Genomic DNA, 21,909 nt, shown 5'->3' on the forward strand with positions numbered 1-21,909 from the left:
AATATAGCCTTGGGTTGTAACAGTCTTTGTTTTAGAGTGATTTGTACCCACCCTTCTTTAAGGTTAAACTGAGATAAAATGCCATAAGCAGAACATTTAGGATAGTATTCAGAAGGTATCATGGACTACTTCAGAAAATTGAGATCTCCCTTGGAAATCTCGAAACAGAATCTAAATGCTTGATAGAGATACTGTAGAGGGAATTCATATTCATACATGGGTAAGACAAGATGAAAGGAAGTCCCTTCAATGTAGAGCCTATGCTTTCATAAATATTTAAAATTCTGTTAAAGCATCACAGTCAGTCATTATATATAGATGGTTTGACCTTCTGAAAAGTTTAATATTGGTATCATATTGTTGGCCATGCATGTTGACCATGCATATCATTTGTCCCCCCAACTCCCCATCCTTTATACCCCCACCAAGAAAATAAACCAGTAAATTATTTTGAGACCATTACTTCAGAGCTGAAATAAGCATCTTGGATTTTAGAAATAATTACATTAAAAGTCATGGATAAAATTAAATTATTGTGGCATTTACATTTGTCTTTCCATTTGGGGTGGGAATGAATGATGTTGATTTTAAAGTTATATTTTAAGTAAAGATTTTATTTGCAATTTTGAAATATATGTTAGATATTCCAAATACCAACTACATTATACTTTCCAAGTGACATTGGCCATCTCTTTATCTCATTACCAGGCCTTTCCACCATCTTTTTTTTAACCTTTTTCCCTTTTTCAAGAAGAGGTAAAGTTTTATTTCTTAACTGTACCTGACAGTTGAACATTAATGTGATGAATAGCTTTAATTTCAATAAGTGTATTCAAACCTGAAGTGGGTCAGAAGTGAAATATTTAGCTGATAGTGTCCTCAGGTCATCCTACTTTTCATCAACAATTGATTAATCGATCCATCTGACACTCTAAAAGGAAATTTTGGGGCTCAGAAATGAATATGCCTGCAAAAGTACATTTTACCAACATCCCATGTCTCACACACACACACACACACACACACACACACACAAATTGAGCACTTTTTTGCAACTTGAGTTAACAGACTCATCAACCCATAAACAAGGTTCTATATTCACTGTCAAGAAATGGAGCTCAAGCGCACCATTCTCTAATATTTTCTAGTTTCACTGACAGGAAAGGGCAGTATAGTGAAGTAAAAAATCATCCAACATTAAGGCTATGGAGGATTTCTGAAGCTGATCTTCCTTTTTATTACCCTGAACATCTCAAAAATTTTCCATACTTTAGTATTTTAGGAGATTCGATGCTATAATGAAATGAATTCCCATAGCCTTGTTTTCCCTTTGGTCATTTCTGACTTGGTGAATATTTAAAATAGTTGTGAACATTTTTCATAAACATTAATGATATCCTGGGACTTTGGATATAGTCACTAAATGCTTTAGTCCATCACTTTTGACTCCAACTATTATAAGATGTAGCAACTTAAATTTCTGCTAAAACTACCAAGAACATAGATCTAGATACAGCAATGTAAACAATCATGTGCTTCTTTCCCTCTTTTATTAGCACTTTGATAATTTTTGAAGCTCATGCATAGTCCCAAATCTTTCCATTGAAGTCTTAAAATGTACTTGGTCAATACTAGATTGTAAGAGGAGATTATCATCTTTAGAGATAATTATCTACTCATGTGCTTATATTACATGTGTAAAAATAGATAAGGGAGTTCCCAGATAAGTGGTTCCCAGTTACCTCTAAGACTGAATAGAAAAATCTTCTCTTTGTCTTTTAAGTCTTTTCACAGCCTAACCTGTTCCTACCTCTCCAGTCGTCTTAAATTTTTCTCCCTTCCATGAACTTTGTGACCTAGCGAAAGAGGCCGTTTTTTACTCTTCCTTGAACAGGACACTTCATTTCCTGATTCTCTGCTTTTTCACTGGCTGCTCCCCATGCATGAAATTCTGTTCCTCCTCAACTCTCCCTTCTGGTTCATTCTACCTTTGCTTCATTCAAGTCTCAGCTAAGTTCCACCCTCTACAAGAAGCGTTTCCCTTTCCCTCTCAATGCTACTGCCTTTCCCCTTAGATTACTTCCAACTTACTCAATATATACATATGTACACACATGTATCTATATAGATATATGTATTTTATATACATGTATGTTAATATGGGTCACACATACACTTTGCATATTTGTCACCATTTTGGTGTTGTCTTCCCCATTAATATTTGAGATCTCTGAGGTCAGAGACTGTTTTTGCCTTTATTTGTATCCCAATTACTTAGCACACAGCCTGACACATAGTAAGCACTTAATAAATGTTTAATTTTAATTTTTTAAAACAAAGTTGTAACCAGCAATTTAATGTCCATACATGATGAGGAAATCGACATCTTTACCTTAGGTTTTGAATTTCCTCATTTCTCTGAGTACTCACCATCTAGAGAAAATGCTAATTACAAAAAAAAAAGTATGAATTTGAGGTTATACTTACCCTTCAGGTTGAGGTAAGAATGCATAGGAAAATGTCCAAAAAGATAACGGAAGGAAAACTATGAACCTGGACAATCTGCAAACTGGATTATCAATCTCTAAACACTCAGTTTTGTCTTTGTACACATATAAAGTAGTATTTGGTATTTTCTAAATATATCTTTAAAGCTTTGAGAGTCCATATGAAAACACATTCCTCCAGCATGTTGTCCTTTGTAAATTTCTTTCCATAAATGTTACAGCATTGTATTAAATGCCATTTTCATTTTAATAAATTCCACTTGATGTTATTTCCATTTGAATAAATTCTCCATGGTGATAAAAATTTACTATCAATGCATCCACATTTTCAATTGAACCTTTCTCATGAATAATGCAATAAATATGCAAAGAAATGACATATTTATATGTACAGTAATGCGTTTTTCACATTTAGACTAAGTCAATACTCAAAACTTATTCGATTGTGAAAGAAACCATTTCTTATTGGTTCACCATGTTTAGCTGGCCTGTGAGAGCCAGAAGACTTGTGGAAAATTTTTATTCCTCACATTGGATCTCCATAGAACTTTAATTACAAATACTAACGAATTACAAAATATTTTTGTAGGTCAACAATCTACAATGACATTTGAAGTTTTGACAAAAAGCAATCTGCAACTATGTCAGTCTTTCAAAAAAAAGAAGGCAGAGGAGATTTTCTTAACACCATAATAGCTAGCATTTATATAGTGTGTTAAGATTTAGAAAGCACTTTACAAATGTCTGAAATGATCCTCACAAAAGAACACTGTGAGGTAGGTGCTGTTTGTGACTGAGGTAGCATTAGAACTCAGCTCTTCTGGATTCCAAGTCCAGCCCTCTAGCCACTTGGCCACCTAACCACCTTAACCACCACTACTCTCCATTTTATTTTTTTGATTGATTATGTTTTGTAACAGATGCTTCCTTATATATCACATTGGGTCACTCAAACTGGATTTAAGGAAAATCAGCTTACCAACTTATGAACAAATTTACAGTTAGGAAAAAGGAGTTCATTAAAATTCCACTCATTATCAACACTTTGAGCATTTAATGAGAGCCTGCTATGTCCAGGAATAATTTTCATTAATGAAAGAAGGAAGTGTGTCTTTATCAGAGGTATAGGAGCATAATAACAACCTAGAATTATGTGTTAACAGCAAATATGTAACAGCAATATGATATGTAACAGTAATATGATAAAACAATGCCTAAGATCTTTAAATCAGTAGAAATCTAGGAACTTGTCTAACTAAGACAGATGGGATATGAACACCTATGCCAAAATCTTGAAAACTTCACCCAATCCAGATGGCAGCTAGATGGAAATGATAATATTGAAAAAAAAAAAGATGAGTTGGAGTAAGGGTAGGAAAGGCCATTAAATGATATCAGGGATATGAGTACCTTTTGAACATTTTCATTACCTAGTGGCTATGTCAAACTAATTCCTCTATTTTATATGGCACCTGGAAAAGATTGCTGAATGCCTTTGCCATCACCTAATTGGACACCAAGTCAGAATGGTTGACTCTTGTCCATTCAATCAACACACAGTTTTGTTTCAGCACTCCACATTTGGTAGTAATCAGTTGTGAAACATGTTTTGTAGCAAATATCAGCCACCATAGAATCTGTGGAATATAGTTCTAATCAGAACCACTGTCTTCTGCTAAGGCTTTTCTCACTTTAGGAGGCGATCTAATTGTTTAAGTATAAATTCTGAATAACAATTCACTACTGTTTAGGTATCACATCAACATTGACATCCTCTTCTCTCTGATCACTGACCATATTTGTCGTCCAATGTCTCTTAAGTAAGAGGAAGATACATGTTGCCATAATACTATCTAGATTAACTCTGGTTTAATATTTTCTTCTGTATTCAGAATGGATGGGAAAGAACCACCCTTCTTCTAGCTTCCCTTTTTCTTTGAGGGTATCACCATCCTTTCTCTAATTCAGGTTTACCACCAAGGAGGCATCCTCAGCTCTTCTCTCTAAGCCCTTGCCCCATATCCAGGCAATTATCAAGTCTTGTCATTTCTACCTCTACATCTCTCCCACCTGTCACCTTCTTTTCACTCACATGGCTTCTACCCCACTTGAATCTCCCATCACCTCTTACTTGTACTGCTGGAGTAGCCTCCTCATTGGTCTCTCCTTTCCGATACATGCTCCATCTAGCTACAAACGTTAGCTTTCTAAGACCCAAGTTGTGCCACATGGCACAACCTCCTGCAGGCATCTTCAGTGGCTTCCTAGCTTCTCTAGGATAAAAGACAAATTGATCACACTCATATGTGAAGCTGTTCACAACCTGACTCCAACATAACTTTTCTAATTTATGTCACTTTAATACCCTTTACCCACCTTCCATTTCAATCAAACTGGCCATTTTTCTGTTTGCAATACTCAGTACTTCATATATTATACTTTAGATACTTGGTACAAGCTTCTCCCTTCCTCCTAGCCTATTCTATACTCCTACCTCTAAGAATCATTAGTTTTCATGAAGTCTCAGTTATGTGTCTGCTCCCTTTCCTGATCCTACTCTTCTCCCCTCTTAAATTATCTTGTATTTCCCTACTTATTTGTCAATTATATCTCCTGATAGAATATTTGTAACATAAATACCAATTTTTACATTAGGAGAACCAGTTTAGAAGGGAAAAAGAGAAAGACAGTGACAAAAGAGAGAGACAGACACATGGAGACACAGACATATCTTATGACTTGTGTAGGATCACAGCCATTAGGTACCTGATGCAAGTCTTCTTGGCTCCAAGGTGAGTTCTTCATCCACTATGCCAGGCTGCCTCCTATAGAACCATAGTTTTAGAGTTGGAAGGGAACTTTTAGGTTTTCAAATTCATCTCCTTCATTTTACAAATGAGGAAAATGAGAGATGCCCAATTAAGTGACTTATGCAGGGTCATGCAGTAATTAAGGGAGGCAGAAGTAATTCCTGACTAAGCCCAGCACTCTATCCAATATACCATGCTGCTTCTCACTTTCTCTTCATCCTTAGCACCCCTTTTCCCCACTGGGTGTCCCATAGGTTTCCCTATAGAATAATGGTGGAATTTATCTGAGAGGAAAGATTCCTGTTAGACTCTCCTATAGTTACCTAAGTATTTTCAGCTGTCATCAGTTTCCTCATGCAACATACCCTAGAGGGAACATGATGCCAAAGTAGAGTTTTATACCAGTCATTTCTCCTGACTACTGTATAAGTTAAATCAACTCCACTTACCTTGTGACCTTCCATGAATAGCAGACATTTTGCTATTAAGACCAAGTTTTTAGATGGATATTTCCATGAGTACAGGTAAGAAATCCCATTATCTAATTGGTATTCACAAATCATGACTATTGCAAGATAGAAATTTGCACAGATAATGTCAGGTGTATTTTGGTATTCAAAAAATCATTTCAACTAAAGTCAACTCAAGTCAACAAGCTTTTATTAAGAGCTAACAGTATGCCAGGCACTAGGCTAAGCACCAGTGATGTAAAGATGGCTACAAAATAAAATCTCTTTTGAGTTAGCTGACAGTACATTAGGGAGAAAAGAACCAGTGCCTCTCTAATGCTTACTGGGTAGTGCACATTCAGGAGATGTGAATTTCAGGAGACATTCAAGGATACCTAGAAAATCCTAGGGGAGAAAGAAGACTCTAAGCAGGGGATTATGATACCAATAAAGAGCTTGTAGTTGGCCTTCTAAATGGTTCTCAAGTGGCCTCTTTAAGACAAGTAAAGAGCTTTAAATTATTTTATTCCAGAAGGAATAAAAATCCCCGACTTTTGAGTAACATGGAAATAAACATAGATTTTAAAAGTTCCTTCTTCAATCTATCTTAAATAAAGGAAATGTACCATGACATTTTAAGATTGATTAGAAGTGATATATAATACAGCTGTGCATATCTCCCAACACCAATAAGCTCTCTCTGTTTACCAAGATTCATTTCTGTTGGTTTTTTGTTTGTTTAATTGCTGTAGAAAATGATCAGTCTTCATCTTGTGTTCCTCTTATTTCAATAATGATCATTAGTCTTGTTACCCAAACTCAGCTTATTATCATTACTCCTTGCCTGTCCCTTCTCTGTACTGTTTTATTCTGGGGAAGCACACTTATTAGCATTCATATCATTTTTGTAAACAGTATTTCTTTTTTTTTTTTTGCAACACTGTTGTTGTTATATCACATTAATTTTTGAATATATCCTTCCATTTCCCCACCCAGGGAGCCATTCCTTATAACAAGGATTAAAACAGAAAGAGGAAGGAAGTAGTACAGGAAAACTAAGTAGTCAGTCTACTGAGTCTGAATATATGCAATAGTCCATACTCACCTTTGCAAAGCAGGGTTCTAGATATATTTTCTTAAAGTGTCATGCCTGGTCAGTGTAATCACATAGCATTTAGTTTTGTTTTATTTTTTGTTTGTTTGTACTGTTGTAGTCATTGTATATACTGTATTTCTTTATATATATATATATATATTATATATTGATTTATTTCTTTAAAGAGTTGTGTTTTATGAGTGAATGGGAAAGTATTTATTAAGTGCATACTATATACCAAACACTCTTTCCTGTGCTCAAGAAAATAAAGAGAAAAAGGTAGATACTCCTTGCTCTTGTCCTAATTAGAAGAGAAAGCACTTGAAAGCTCACATGACAGATGGGTAGAAAGAGCCAGATGATCTAAGCACTCAGTGGTGAGGCAGATGACAAGGCTGAAGGGACCTTAGGCTAACTCAGTATGTGACAATGCCATGGGTCTCTATATAGAGGCCTGGGAGATAAGTAAGGCCTAGAGGAGGCTGTGGCAAGTCTGGCAGTAAGACCTGGTGGTCCTCCATCTGACTAGAAGGAATAGATTTGGTGATTCCTATCTCATCCAAGCTGTGTGATCAGCAAAGCAGCCCAGATGGGTTCTGGACAGCCCTGTTGGGGTCAGTTAGGCGAAAGAAAAGGGACAGGGTACCCCAAGTGGTGATTTGTGTGCAATGTCTTGTCTTGGATCCAAATGAGGGAGCAAAGAAGGGAAGGCAAGGGAGTTGCATGCCCCAGAGCAGCTGTCCTATGTGAGTTCTGAGACGGACCAGGTTGGGGGAGGTGGAAAGTTAAAGGGGTAAGAGTGCCCTTGGTGGCAACGTGTCTTTCTGCTTCTGTTTGCTAACCTGGATGAGGAGAAGACAAGGGGAAAAGACAGCCCTAGTGGTGGTGGGTCTTCACACTGACAAATTGACTCTCAAATAGTTCATGCATTCCATTGGTATTTTCAATGAGATTTCCCTTTTTATGGTTTCTTCCTCCTAAATTTCATTATTCTTGTAGATTTAGTTTTCTCATTCCTTTTTTTTCTATAGTTGTTAATATCATTTGGTTTTATATTACTTTGATTTCCAAATAGATCCCTCCCCATCCAGTGAGCCATTCCCTGTCACAAAGAATGGGAAAGAAATTAGAGGGGAAAAGTAATTTAGCTAATCTAATTAATACATCAGTCACGTCTAACAGTATATAAAATGATTGATGTCCCTCGTCTTCCTTCCCACCTCTGCTCCCCTCACCCCCACTGCAAAGAAAGGAAGGAGGTATATTTTCTTGTCTCCTCTTCAGGACTAAGCTTGGTTTTTATAATTAACCAATGTTCGGTTAGTTTTGCCTCTTTTTGTTCTTTCCATTTACATTATTGAATTCATTATGTACTTTGTTTTCCTTGCTCTTCTTACTGTATTGTTCATTTTTGTAATTTCTTATATTATGTGACATTACATTCTTATCCCACAATTTGTTTAATCATTCCACAAAATTGATGGCATCAGCTTTGTTTCCAGGTCTTTGAGATCACACGATGTACTACTGTGAATACTTGGGTATATATTGGAACTATCTGTCTTTGACCTACTCGATGTTCAGCAGGGAGATCTGTGAGTCAAAGGGTATGGACATTTGTGTTACTTTCTTCTCATAATTCCAAATTACTTTCCAAAATGTTTGGCCTAATTCGCAACTCCACCAATAATGTATTAGGTTCACTGTCATTCCTACATTCCCTCCAACACTGATGATTCTTATCTTTTCATCTTGACTAATTTAATGGGTGTGAGGCTAAAACTTCAGATTTATTTTGTGATTATTATGACTAATTATTAGTTATCACAAATTAGTCATATGGAACATAATGTTTATATAGTTAATATTTTTCAATTCTTTTGAGAAGCACATGCATTTCCTTTTATCACGTATCCATTGGGGAATGACTCTGTCTAATATTTTGTAGTAAGTCACCAGATAACTTGGTTATCAAGATTTATCAGTTGTTGGCTGCCTTTCTGAGAAAAGACGATCGCTTCATCTCCAATTCCTATGCCAAGAAGTCACAGGATATCATCAGATTCTTTTTTTTTTTAAGTTTTAGTTTTCAACATTTACTTCCACAAGATTTTGAGTTCCAAATTTTCACCCCATCTTGCCCCTCCCCCCACCCCAATATGGCATGCATTCTGAATACCCCTTCCCCTAGTCTGCTTTCCCTGCTATCTCTCCCCTCCTATTTTCCTGTAGGGCAGGATAGATTTCTGTACCCCATTTCCTGTATTTCTTATTTCCCAGTTGCATGTGAAAACATTTTTTTTAAACATGTGTTTTTTTTAAACTTTGGGTTCCAAATTTTCTCCCTCCCTCCCTCCCCACCCACCCTCATTGAAAAGGCAAGCAACTCAATATAGGCTATACTTGTACAGTTATGCAAAACACTTCCATAGTAGACATGCTGTGAAAAACTAATTCTATTTCCCTTAATCCTATGCTGCCCCTCCATTTATTCTATTCTTTCTTTTGACCCTGTCCCTCCTCAGAAGTATTTGCTTCTGATTACCCCCTTTCCCAATCTGCCCTCCTCTCTATCATCCCCCTACTCTCTTGTCCCCTTCCCCTCCTATTTTCCTGTAGGGTAAGACAGATTTCCATACCCAATTGAGTGTGTATGTTATTCCCTCCTTAAGTCAAATCCTACAAGAATAAGATTCACTCATTTCCTCTCACCTTCCCCTGGTTCCCCTCCACTGTAAGAGCCTTTTCTTTTCTGTTTTTTTTTTGTGAGATAATTTACCCCATTCTACCTTTCCCTTTCTCCTTCTCCTAGTATAATCCTCTCTCACCCCTTAATTTTATTCTCCAGATATGACCCCTTCATCTTCAACTCACCCTGTGCCTTCTATCTATCTATCTATCTATCTATCTATCTATCTATCTATCTATCTATCTATCTATCTATATACATACATATAATTTTTCCCTCCAACTACCCTAATACTGACAAAGGTCTCATGAGTTACAAATATCATCTTTCCATGCAGGAATGTAAACAGTTCAACCTTAATAAGTCTCTTATGAGTTCTCTTTCCTGTTTACCTCTTCATTTTCCACTTGAGTCTTGTATTGGAAAGTCACATTTTCTATTCAGCTCTGGTCTTTTCATCAAGAATGCTTTAAAGTCCTCTATTTCACTGAATAACCATTTTTTCCCCTGAAGAATTATACTCAGTTTTGCTGGGTAGGTGATTCTTGGTTGTAATCCTATTTCCTTTGCCCTCTGGAATATTATATTCCAAGCCCTGTGGTCCCTTAATGTAGAAGCAGTTAAATCTTGTGTTACTCTGATTGTGTTTGCACAGTACTTGAATTGCTTCTTTCTGGCTGCTTGTAATATTTTCTCCTTGACCTGGGAACTCTGGAATTTGGCTGCAATATTCCTAGGAGTTTTCCTTTGGGGATCTCTTTCAGCAGGAGATCGGTGGATTCTTTCAATTTCTATTTTGCCCTCTGGTTCTAAAATATCAGGGCAGTTTTCCTGGATAATTTCTTGAAAGATGATGTCTAGGGTCTTTTTTTGATCATGACTTCCAGATAGTCTAATAATTTTTAAATTCTCTCTCCTAGATCTATTTTCCAGGTCAGTTGTTTTTCCGAGGAGATATTTCACATTGTTTTCTAATTTTTCATTCTTTTGGATTTGTTTTACAGGGTCTTGATTTCTCATAAAGTCACTAGCTTCCAATTGCTCTATTCTAATTTTTAAGGAAGTATTTTCTTCAGTAATCTTTTGGACTTCCTTTTCCATTTGGCCAATTTTGCCTTTTAGGGCATTCTTCTCTTCATTGGCTTTTTTGGACCTCTTTTGCCATTTGGTTTAGGCTATTTTTTAAGGTGTTATCTTCTTCAGTATTTTTTTGGGTATCCTTTAGCAAGCTGTTAACTTGCTTTTCATGATTTTCTTGCATCACTCTCATTTCTCTTCCCAGTTTTTCCTCTACTTCTCTTACTTGCTTCTCAAAATCCCTTTTGAGCTCTCTCAAGGCCTGGGACTGATTCATATTTTTCTTGGAAGTTTTGGATGTAGGAACTTTGACTTGGTTTTCTTCTTCTGGTTGTATGTTTTGATCTTCTTTGTCACCAAAATAAGATAATATAGTCTGACTCTTTTTGCACTGCTTACTCATGATCCCAGTCAATTACTTGAGTTTTAAATTCTTTGTTAAGGTAAGAGTCTGTTTCCAATGTGGAGAATGTACTGTCCCAAGTTTTGGGGGGTTGTACAGCTGTTTTCAGAGATACTTCTAGGGACCTGAAAAGTGTCAGTTCTTCCAAGGTGCTATGATAAGGGGTGAGGTGTTTCCTCTCCACAGCCACAACAAGCTCCAACACGCCAGCACTCCTCCTTGCCCCAGGACCACCCCTCAGAACTGTGACCCAGATCCAAGCACCGGTAAAGCAAGAGATTCCTGCCTCAGCCCTGGCAAAGAGATCCTTTCAATCCCCCTCTGATCAGCCACTGGATTTCCCCTCAGTCTGTGGGCCGGAAGCTCAGAAGTCAGCCGTTGCCCTCGGGTTGGCTGAGATCTAGCTTCTTCTCTCACCGCAGTAACAGACTTTTCCCACTGACCTCCTAAGTTGTCTTTGGCATTTGTGGGTTGAGAAGTCTGGAAACCACCACAGCTGCCTGCGATTCACTCCTCTGAGGCCTGCTCCAGGTTCGCTGCGGCCTGCGCACCCACGCCGAACTGTGCTCCTCTCCCAGCCTGGCGCGATATACCTTTCCGATCAGCCGTCCAGGTTCTCTTGGGCTGGAAGTTTGTTTTACTCTGGTTTTTTGTGGGTTCTGATGCTTTAGAATTTGTTTAGAGACATTTTTTGTAGGTATTTGGAGGGGTTTGGGGGAGAGCTCTCGCAAGTCACTGCTTTCCCTCCTCCATCTTGGCTCCACCCATCGATATCATCAGATTCTTCAGGAGCCATACCCAAATCCCCAGAAACTAAAGCCATTTGTGTACAGTCAGCAGATTTTGGCTAAGAGCCTCATTTGATTCTCTTTTGAAAATCTAATTAGAAATGTAATTAGAATGATAATTTCCTTAATCCACACAAACAATAAATCAAAAGTCATTAATAATAAGGTGGATAATTCCTCAGTTCAAAAGTTCAAAGACAATGACTTTCCTTGTGTCACTTTATGCCCATGGGAGTAAGAAGCTTATATAGGCTAACCTAAAGTCTCAACAGCATCAAATACAATATCCTACTTGAGTTCTACTTGCAAATTAATTTCACAAAAATTAATTCATTACTCAGTTATTAAGTGTCTTCAAAATAAACTGATGTAAAGATAATCTATGCATATGTAATATCAATACAGTCAAAATAACATTTAAATATATTAGCATAAAAATTTGACCTTTTTTCCCCTAATGCTGGTTCATATGCTCCTTTAATTATCTGCTATTAATTCATAAATATTTTCTCAGTTTGATGTTATTTCATTTACTGGTGGACTTACAGCTATGTTATTAATATCATAGTTACAGAACATGAAGACTGAGATTTCAAGATCTTCAGAACTAGTCCTGTTTTTATGCCAGAGGAAACTGAGGCTCACAGCGGTGAGAGATCAAAAGTTTGAAACCAAGTTCTGTGACTTCAAATCAATTGCATTTTCCACTGATACTATTAGAAACCCCATTAGTGGTTCACACTTTATTCCTTTAAAAAACAAAGGACAATCAGAGTCATTGAAATTGCTTTATTTGATTTAAGCTTATGACCTTAAGTGGCAGTGTGACAAAGAGAATAGCAGTATGACTTTGGAGTCAGGAAGGCCTGTATTCAAGTCCTGCTTCTGATACATACTAACTATAACAAGTCACTTAACCCACTTAGCACCCCTAGACTTTATTTAAAAAGAGGCACTTGAATCCACGAATTATCTCCAGAAAGCAAAACAAAATCCTGTGCTTCAAAGTCCAAAACACGTACTAGTTCAATTGAGTAATTCAGGAACACAATGGGGAATATTTGGGAATGAAAAATAGTATATGTGGCCTTAAGTATCATCTCTTCTGGCTGCCTTGATTTCCCCACTAGTTAGTATTTTCTTGATCACTTGTCAAATGGCTTCAGTCTCTACCAGTGAAGCCATTTGACAAGTGATCAAGGAATATACTAGTGAAATATTTCTCAGTGCAATTATCTGAGTCTTCTTTACTGGGGCATCCAGTGGTTTGTTTTGGTGTGTGTGTGTGTGTGTGTGTGTGTGTGTGTGTGTGTGTGTGTGTGTATGTGTATGTGTATGTGTTTTAATTTGTCCTCATCCTCCATGATCTGTCGGTAGCATCTGACACTGTCAGTCCTTTGTCTTCTGTGCTCCTGCACTCTCATGGTTCTCCTTCTACCTCTGATTATTCCTTTTGTGTCTCTCTCTCTGGCACTTTCCTTTCTACACTGTGAAAATAAGTAGCTTCTAAAGTTTTGTCCTTATCTCTTGCAATATCATCTAGCTTCCTCCTTCCTGTTTCATTTGTTATCACTGTGTAAATGACTTCCAAATCTGTATTAAGAACTCTTTTCTGAGCTCTAGTCTCATATTTCTAAGTAGCTAGTAGATATTTCTACCTGGATATTACTCTGACACCATACACACACACACACACACACACACACACATATACATATACACATATATGCATGTATATACCCACATTCATGCACATATATACATATATACATACACAGAAATGATATATTCTTATAAGATTACCTCATCTTCTTCCCAAATCATTTACCTTCCCCCAAATTCTTTACTTTTTACTGATTGTACCACCATTATTTCAGTCACTCAGGCTTATTACCTTGAAAGAATGAAAAGGTAGATATGTAACTACAGCTTGGTTCTTAAATATTGTGAGTAATCTCTTACTCTTTCCTCTTCCTTAGACCTCACAATTCCAGGTAGTTGCTAAGATTTTTCTATCTTACCTTCATACCCACCTTTACATTACCATGGAAACTCAAATTCAGGTCTTTAAACCTTCCTGCAATCTCTCACTTTCACACTATTGCTGCAGTGTTCTTACTAGTGCGTCACTAATCACATCTTTCCTTTACTGAAAAACCTACAGTGGCTCTCTATTGCCTGTTGAATCAAGTATTAGCTTCTCAACTTAATCAAGTAAAATCTTCTTTTTGACATCCCTCTGTTATCTGACTCCAGTTGCCCTACCCAGCCTTATTGCTTACTACTCATTTTCTTGTCTTTTATCTTCCAATCAGAATGGATTACCCACTCCTACAATCTCTATATCTTTACAATACCATTTCCTATGACTCAAATAGAATCGTTGCAATCTTACTTACTCATATTGAGGGACATATCCTTTCATCAAGGCCAACTTCTCCATGAAGAATTTCTTGATAACCTCTTTTCCGCCCTACGCCACCCCACTTCACTTCAACCCTCCAGTGAATTTGATCTTTCTCTTTTGAAATTCTGTATAACATTTTCCCCCTGGGCAACTCCTTTGCATTTAACAATCTCTTTTGGATTAGTTTTTCTTTAGTACATATCCTTCCCACCTCCTCCCCTCCCCCCATGTTAAGATTGTAATCTTGAAAGAAAGATCTTCATATATCAGATAGGTGTGTTATCTACTTGTATTTCCAACTCCTAACATCATGAATTGTATAATGTGTGCTTGATACTGTAGTCCTTTAGCCTCCATTCTTCACAAGCTGATAAGCTCTGTAGTTCAAACATTATAAACTTTAATTTGCAGTTCAGGAAGCTGAATATTAGAGAGGTTAAGCCCACTATTTGCAGTAGAGGAGCTTAGTCTGAAATACAGATCTTCTAGCTCCAATTCTACACTTTCTATGGCAAAGACCTTATGGAGAAAACTATGTTCTGAAGGAAAAGATTGCTTAATTCTAAATGTGGGTTTCCAAACAATGTACTGGGTTGTCTAAAACTATGTATGTAGTTGAACATTACACCTTTTACATTGTAGTGAGCCTTCATAGATCAACTGTCATTTTGGAATCATGTCCATTAAAGGGGATGGTTGTACCTTAAAATCTTACAATATAAGCCAAAAGTACAGTTTATAGGAGAATTATTTTTAAAAGATTTATGTTTGGAAACTGGGTGTAATTTTGAATATTTCTTTTCCATTACCAATGAAGGTAGAGAGAGATAGGTTAGATATTTTAGGACTGTGCCACAGGCAGTCAGTCATGCAGGTTGGGAATTTCTCTCCATCCCATCTTTATTGTAAAATAATGAAAGGAACTGCAAGAAATTGTATCTGTCAAATCCATCAGTGTCTAAAAGCAGCAGAAGATCATTCTGACAGTTTTCACCAGCTAGTCTGCTGATCATCCATGTTACTACTCTACTATATTTCTGGGGAAATAATGGACCAATGGTGAATTATATGTTTCAGAATTAATTCAAAAGGAGCCCTCATATGTATTTTTTGCATTTCAAGAAGCTTTGAAAAACCTAACTTCCTAGCTCAGGAAAACTTGTGTATGTGTGTGTTTAAAGAGACCTGTACTTGATACATCTTGAATATCTGTAGTGCTATCAGTACAATAATTTTCCTGTGTTGCCCTACTGAGTGCTTGTTTTCTATTATTTTTACTTGAAAATAGAAATTAGCTCCTTGATATTCCCAGATGCATCTCTTTTATAGCATTTTCTTTTTTATTTTGTTTAATATTTCCCAGCTACATATAAAAGAATTTTTAACAATCACAACATTTTGAGTTCCAAATTATCTACCTCCCTCCTTCCCCTCTTCCTTCCTTGAGAAGGCAAGCACTTTGATTTTGATTATACATGTGAGGTCATGCCAAATATATTTCTTTATTGGCCATTTTGCAAAAGAAAACACACATAATAAAACAATAAAAATAAGGTAAAAGAAAAGTATGCTTCAGTCTGTATTCAGAGTTCATCAATTCTCTCTCTGGAGGTGGAGAGCATTTTTCATCGTGGGTCCTTTGGTATTTTCTTGGATCATTGTCTTGATCAGAGTAGCTAAGTCTTTCATACTTGATCATGTTTACAAAATTGTTGTTACTGTGTACAATGTCCTCCTGGTTCTGCTCACTTCACTTTACATCAGTCCATATAAGTCTTCCATGTATTTTTGTGAAACCATCCTCATTGTTATAGCACAATAGTGTTCCATCACAATCACATGCCACATCTTGTTCAGCCATTCCTCAACTGATGAGAATTCCATTGATTTCCAATTTTTTGCCACCACAAATAAAAGAACTGCTATAAATATTTGTGTACAAATAAGTGTTTCCCTTTACTTTGATCTCTTTGGGGTACAGAGCTAATAGTAGTATTGCTTAGTCAGAGGGTATGCACACTTTTATAACCCTTTGGGAATAGTTCCAAACTGTTCTTTTGAACAGTAGGACCAAAACATAACTCCACCAGCAATGCATTAATGTCTCAATTTTTCCACATTCATTCCAGAACTTGTCACTTTCCTTTTCTGTCATATTAACTAGTCTGATAGGTATGAGATGGTATTTCAGAGTTGTTTTAATTTGCATTTATCTAATCAGTCATGATTTAGAGTATTTATTCATGTGACTATTAATAGCTTTGATTTCTTCTTCTAAAAACTGCCTGTTCATAGCCTTTGAGCATTTATCAACTGAGGAAGGGCTCTTCTTTTTATAAATTTAGCTCATTTATATATTTGAGAAATGAGGCCTTTATCAGAGAAACTTTTTGCAATTTTTTCCCAGTTTGCTGTTTTCTTTCTAATTTTTGCTGCGTTAGTTTTGTTTTGGCAAAAGCTTTTTAATTTTACATAATCAAAATTATCTATTTTGCTTGCCATAATCTCCTCTATTTCTTGTTGGAGCTTAAGCTCTTCCCTTATCCATAGATCTGACAGGTACATTTTTTCCATGCTTCCCTAATTTAGTTATGATACCATTTTTTATGTCTAAATCATTTATCCATTTTGACCTTATCTTGCTATAAGGTATGAGATGCTGGTCTATAACTAATTTCCGTCAAATTGCTTTACAGTTTCCCCAGCAATTTTTGTCAAATTTTTTTCTAGTTCTTACAACAAAAACTTTGGGTTTCTCAAATACCAGATTACTATGGTCATTTACTTCTGTGTACTGTGTACCTGATCTATTCCACTGATCACCAATATATTTCATAGCCAGTACCAGGTTTTTATGATTATCACTTTGTAATATAGTATGAAATTTGGAACTGCTAGGCTACCTTCCTTAACCTTTTTTTTTTGTTGATTCCCTTGATAGTCTTGACCTTATGTTCTTCCACATGAATTTTGTTACTATTTTCTTCCTAGCTCTATAAAATAATTCTTTGATAGTTTGATTGGTATGGCATGGAATAAATAAATTAACTTAGGTAGAATTGTCATTTTTATTATATCAGCTTGACCTACCTATGAGCAATTAATAGTTCTCCAACTATTTATATCTGTTTATTTGTGTGAAAAGTATTTTGAAATTGTGTTCATATAGATATTAGGTTTGTCTTGGCAGGTAGACTCTCAAGTATTTTATATTGTCTGCAGTTATCTTCAGTGGAATTTCTCTTTTTTTTCTTTCTGTTGTGTTTTATTGGTAGTATATAGAAATGATTTATATGGGCTTATTTCATGTCCTGAAAATTTCCTGAAGTTGTTAATTGTTTCAAGTAGTTTTTTAGTTGATTCTCTTTATTTTCTTATCTTATTGTTATAGCTAGCATTTCTGGTACAATATTGAATAATAATCATGATAATGGACATCCTTGCTTCACTCCTGATCTTATTGGGAACTTCAAATTCTCTTACTTTTGATTTTACATTGATACTACTTATCATTTTGAGAAAGTTTCCATTGATTCCTATGCTTTCTAGAGCTCTAATAGGAATGGGTGTTGTATGTTGTCAGAGGCTTTTTCTGAATTTACTGATAGAATCATATGATTTTTGTTGTTATTGATATGGTCAATTATGTGGATAGTATTCCTAATATTGAACCAGCCCTGCATTCCTAGTATAAATCCAACGTAGCCATAGTATATGATCCTTGTGATATATCACTGTAATCTCCTTGCTAGTATTTTATTTTTAGAATTTTTGCATTGATATACATTACACAAGTTGATCTACAGATTTCTTTCTCTGTTTTTGCTCTCCCTGATTTAGGTATCAAAACCATATTTGTGTCATAAAAAGAATTTGGTAGGACTCCTTTACCTTCTCCTCCCTCCCCAAATAGTTTATGGAGTATTTGGATTAATTGTTCCTTAAATGTTTGGTAGAATTCATTTGTGAATCCATCTGGTCCTGGGGATTTTTTCTTAGGGAATCTCATTGATGGCTTGTTCAATTTCTAAGATAGAGTTATTTAAGTATTCTATTTCTTTTTCTGTTAATCTGGACAGTTTATATTTTTTGTTAATATGCATCCATTTCACTTAGATAGTTTTACTGGCATATAATGAGGCAAAATAACTCCTAATGATTGTTTTAATCTCATCTTCATTTGTGGTTTATTTACCCTTTTCATTTTTGATACTACCAATTTGTTTTCTTTTTTAATCAAAGTAATCAATGGTTTATTTTATTTTATTGGAGTATTTTTTCATAAATGCAGCTTTTAGTTTTATTTGTTATTTCAGTGGCTTTTTAACTTTCAATTTTATTAATTTCTCCTTTGATTTTCAAGATTTCCATTTTAGTGTTTAATTCAGGATTTTTAATTTGTTCTTTTTCTAGTTTTTTTTTTCAGTTGCATGCCCAATTCATTGATCTGTTCCTTCTCTTCTATTGATGATAAGAGATATAAAATTTCCCCTAAGTACTGCTTTGGCTGCATCCCAGAAATTTTGGCACATTGTCTCGTTATCGTCATTCTCTTTAGTGAAATAAGTAATTTTTTCTATGATTTGTTTTTCCAATGAGACAATTTACATTTTCTTCTTTTTTTCATTCTTTTGACTTTGTTTATTATTTCTTGATGAACAATAAAATCAAGACATTGTAGGGTCACTAGCGTTCACTTACCCAATTCTAATTTTTAAGGAATTATTTTCTTCTGTGAGCTTTTGTACCTCTTCTGCCATTTGGCCAGTTCTGGTTTTTAAGGAGTTATTTTCATTAGTGACTTTTGTACCTCTTTCAATTTGACCCATTTTGTTTTTAGGATGTTATTTTCTTTAGTATTTTTATGCCTTTTTTAAAACCAAGCTTTTAATTGTCTTTTCATAATTTTCTTCCTTTACTTTCATTTCTCTACCTAATTTTTCTTCTACCATTCTAATTTTGAAAATTATTTTGAGCTCTTTGAGGCATTGTTGTTGGCTTGTGTCTAATTCACTTTTTTTTTTCTTGTAGGCTTTGCTTGTAGCTATTTTGACCTCATTGTCTTCTTCTGATTTTGTGTCTTGACCTTCTCTGCTGCTGCTTATGTTACCACCACTTAGTCCCACCACTGGTGTTTCATCCATGTGGGCTGTGAGCCAGCCTCCTCCCTCATGTCATAGATCTCTCTTTCCAACCTCCTAAGTTGCCTTGGGCTGGAAGAATCTCTCACTCTGATCTTTAGTTTGCTCTGGCACTGCAGAATTCTATCTGAGGCATTATTTTAAAGTTGATTGGAGAGGAATGTTGGGAGAGCTCAGCTGAGTGCTCCTGTACTCCACCTTCTTGGCTCTGCCTCTGGGCATTTATAGCATTCTCAATTCTACCATGATAAAGTAACAGCCACACCAACTAGCACTAACATTAAAACATACAGCTGTGTGTGTACAAATGTGAATGATACTTACACTCAAAAATGACATAAACATTTCTATTATGCTTCAACCTCTAAATCTTAGCAATCCAAATTGATCCAAAGTGAACTTGAGAAGTTATAATGTCTACTATCCTGCCTTATAGTAAAGCTACCTAAACAAAAATATGTTTCTCTTTCATTCATTCATTTGTATATTCATTCATTCAGCAAACATTTATTGAGTGGTTGTTGTCTCCAAAGCTAATTGTAAAGTTCTCTTGGGAAAGCTAAAGTTCATCCTGGAAAGCATGTCACAGCAGAGAGAATATGAGAGGTAGTATGGTATAATAGATAGATGGCTGGAATGGAAGTCAGAATACCTAGCTTTAGGTCACTTTATAACAGTTACCAGTTGTGTAAGTGACAGCAAGGAAGTTAACCACTCAGGTCCTCAGTTTTCTCAATTGGCAAATGGGGATGATAATATTTATAGTACTATTTGATGAAACTGCTTTGGGAACCAAATGGATGTAAAATGTTATGTAACCCCTGAGCCACATATCACTAACTGCTTTTTGGACATTTTGAACTGGATGTCCCATAGGTATCTCAAACTTAATGTGTCCAAAAGAAGAATTCATCATTTTTCCCTCATAAACCCACTGCTCTTTTAAGTTGCCCTATTCCTGTGAAAGGCACCACCATCTTTTCAGCCACTTGCTTTCATAATATCTAAATTCCTCATTAACTCTTATACCTACACAATCAATTGCCAAGTCTTGTTGATTCTACTTTCATAACATTTCTCACACTCATCTCTTTTGTCTATTCAGATGCTCAACATTGTAGTTTAGGTCCTTATCACTTCTCTCCTGGACAAATGTGGTAACTTCCAACTTGTTCTATAAGTCTCTCACATCTCCGATCCACACAGTTGCAAAAGTAAATCACAGGTCTAACTGTATCACTTGCTTACTTGATAAACTCCATTGGCCCCTTTTAGAATCAAATACTAACTCTGTTTGCCCTTCTTCAAAGCCTTTCTTGTTCTCTTGGTCCCATTCAAACTCCAGATTTCTTGCTACTCCTCACTCACAAAACTCCATTGCTGTGTTTTTGCACTGGCTGCTGCACTCCTTTTCTTCCAATGCATGAAATGCAATCTTTCCTTATCCCCATACCATAGAATCCTAGCTTCCTTTAAAGTTTAGCTCAAATGGTATTTTTTGAATGAGGCCTTACCTCATACCCTCAGATTCTTGTGCCTCTCTCCCCCATTATATTGTTGCTATTGCTGGTTTTTTTTAGCCATGTTTATCTCCCATGATAGAATTTGAGCTACTTGATAGAAGAGAATTTAATTTTTTCCTGTATCCTCAATACCTAGTACAGTTTTTGGTATAGAACCTGATCACAATTTCTCAGCCTTCTTAACTGCTCTTCCACCCTGTGAGAGATGTTTGAGAAGCAAAAGTGAATTTTAGTCATGATCTCTACCATGGTGGAGCTAAGAATCTTGTTGGGTGGATAAGAAATATACTGAAACAAAAATGGTAAAGGCAGAATGTGTTGGGTGTCATACAACAGACAAATAAAATGTTTTAACATTTCAAAGAAGGGAATTATAATTTTCAGGTAAGGCACCCAGAAAATCCATGGACAAGAGAACATTTGAGCTGAGGCTGGGATTTTATCAAAGAAACATTCCAGATTTAGGGGGAACACTTTTGCAAAGATATAGAGTTGGGAGATAGAAGTGTGGTTTACCAGGAACAGGTGGCAGATTAATGTAAACTCTATTGTAGAAAGCTTTAAATAACAGGATGAGGATTTTCTGTTTTATCTTAGACTTAATAGGAATCCACAGAAAACTTTTCAGTGAGTGACATATTCAGATAGATGTTCTAAGAATGTCAGGTTGTCAGCTGTGTGGAGAAAGGATTGACCTGAAACATACCAAAATCAGGAAATCCAATTAGAAGCTTATTATAATCGTCTAGGTAAAATGTGATGAAGGCCTAAATTCTAAGACAGAAAGTACAGCAAAAAGAAAGCCAGTTCCTACTCTCAAGTAGTTTACAAAGAACACCAAGTAATAACTTTGTGTTTATAATAGCAAAGTGTTTGTAATTTCCCTGAGTTAAGTGTTTTCATAATATTTCCTTATAGTTAGCACAATGACAAGAGGTATGTTTTAAATGATTCAGAAAAGAGGTCTCTGCTAAAGATATCTCATTTGTGATATATTGCTGCGCATACTCTATGATTAA

This window comes from Vombatus ursinus, unplaced genomic scaffold (genome assembly GCF_900497805.2).
Source record: "Vombatus ursinus unplaced genomic scaffold, bare-nosed wombat genome assembly UNPS02014903.1, whole genome shotgun sequence".
NCBI lineage: Eukaryota > Metazoa > Chordata > Mammalia > Diprotodontia > Vombatidae > Vombatus > Vombatus ursinus.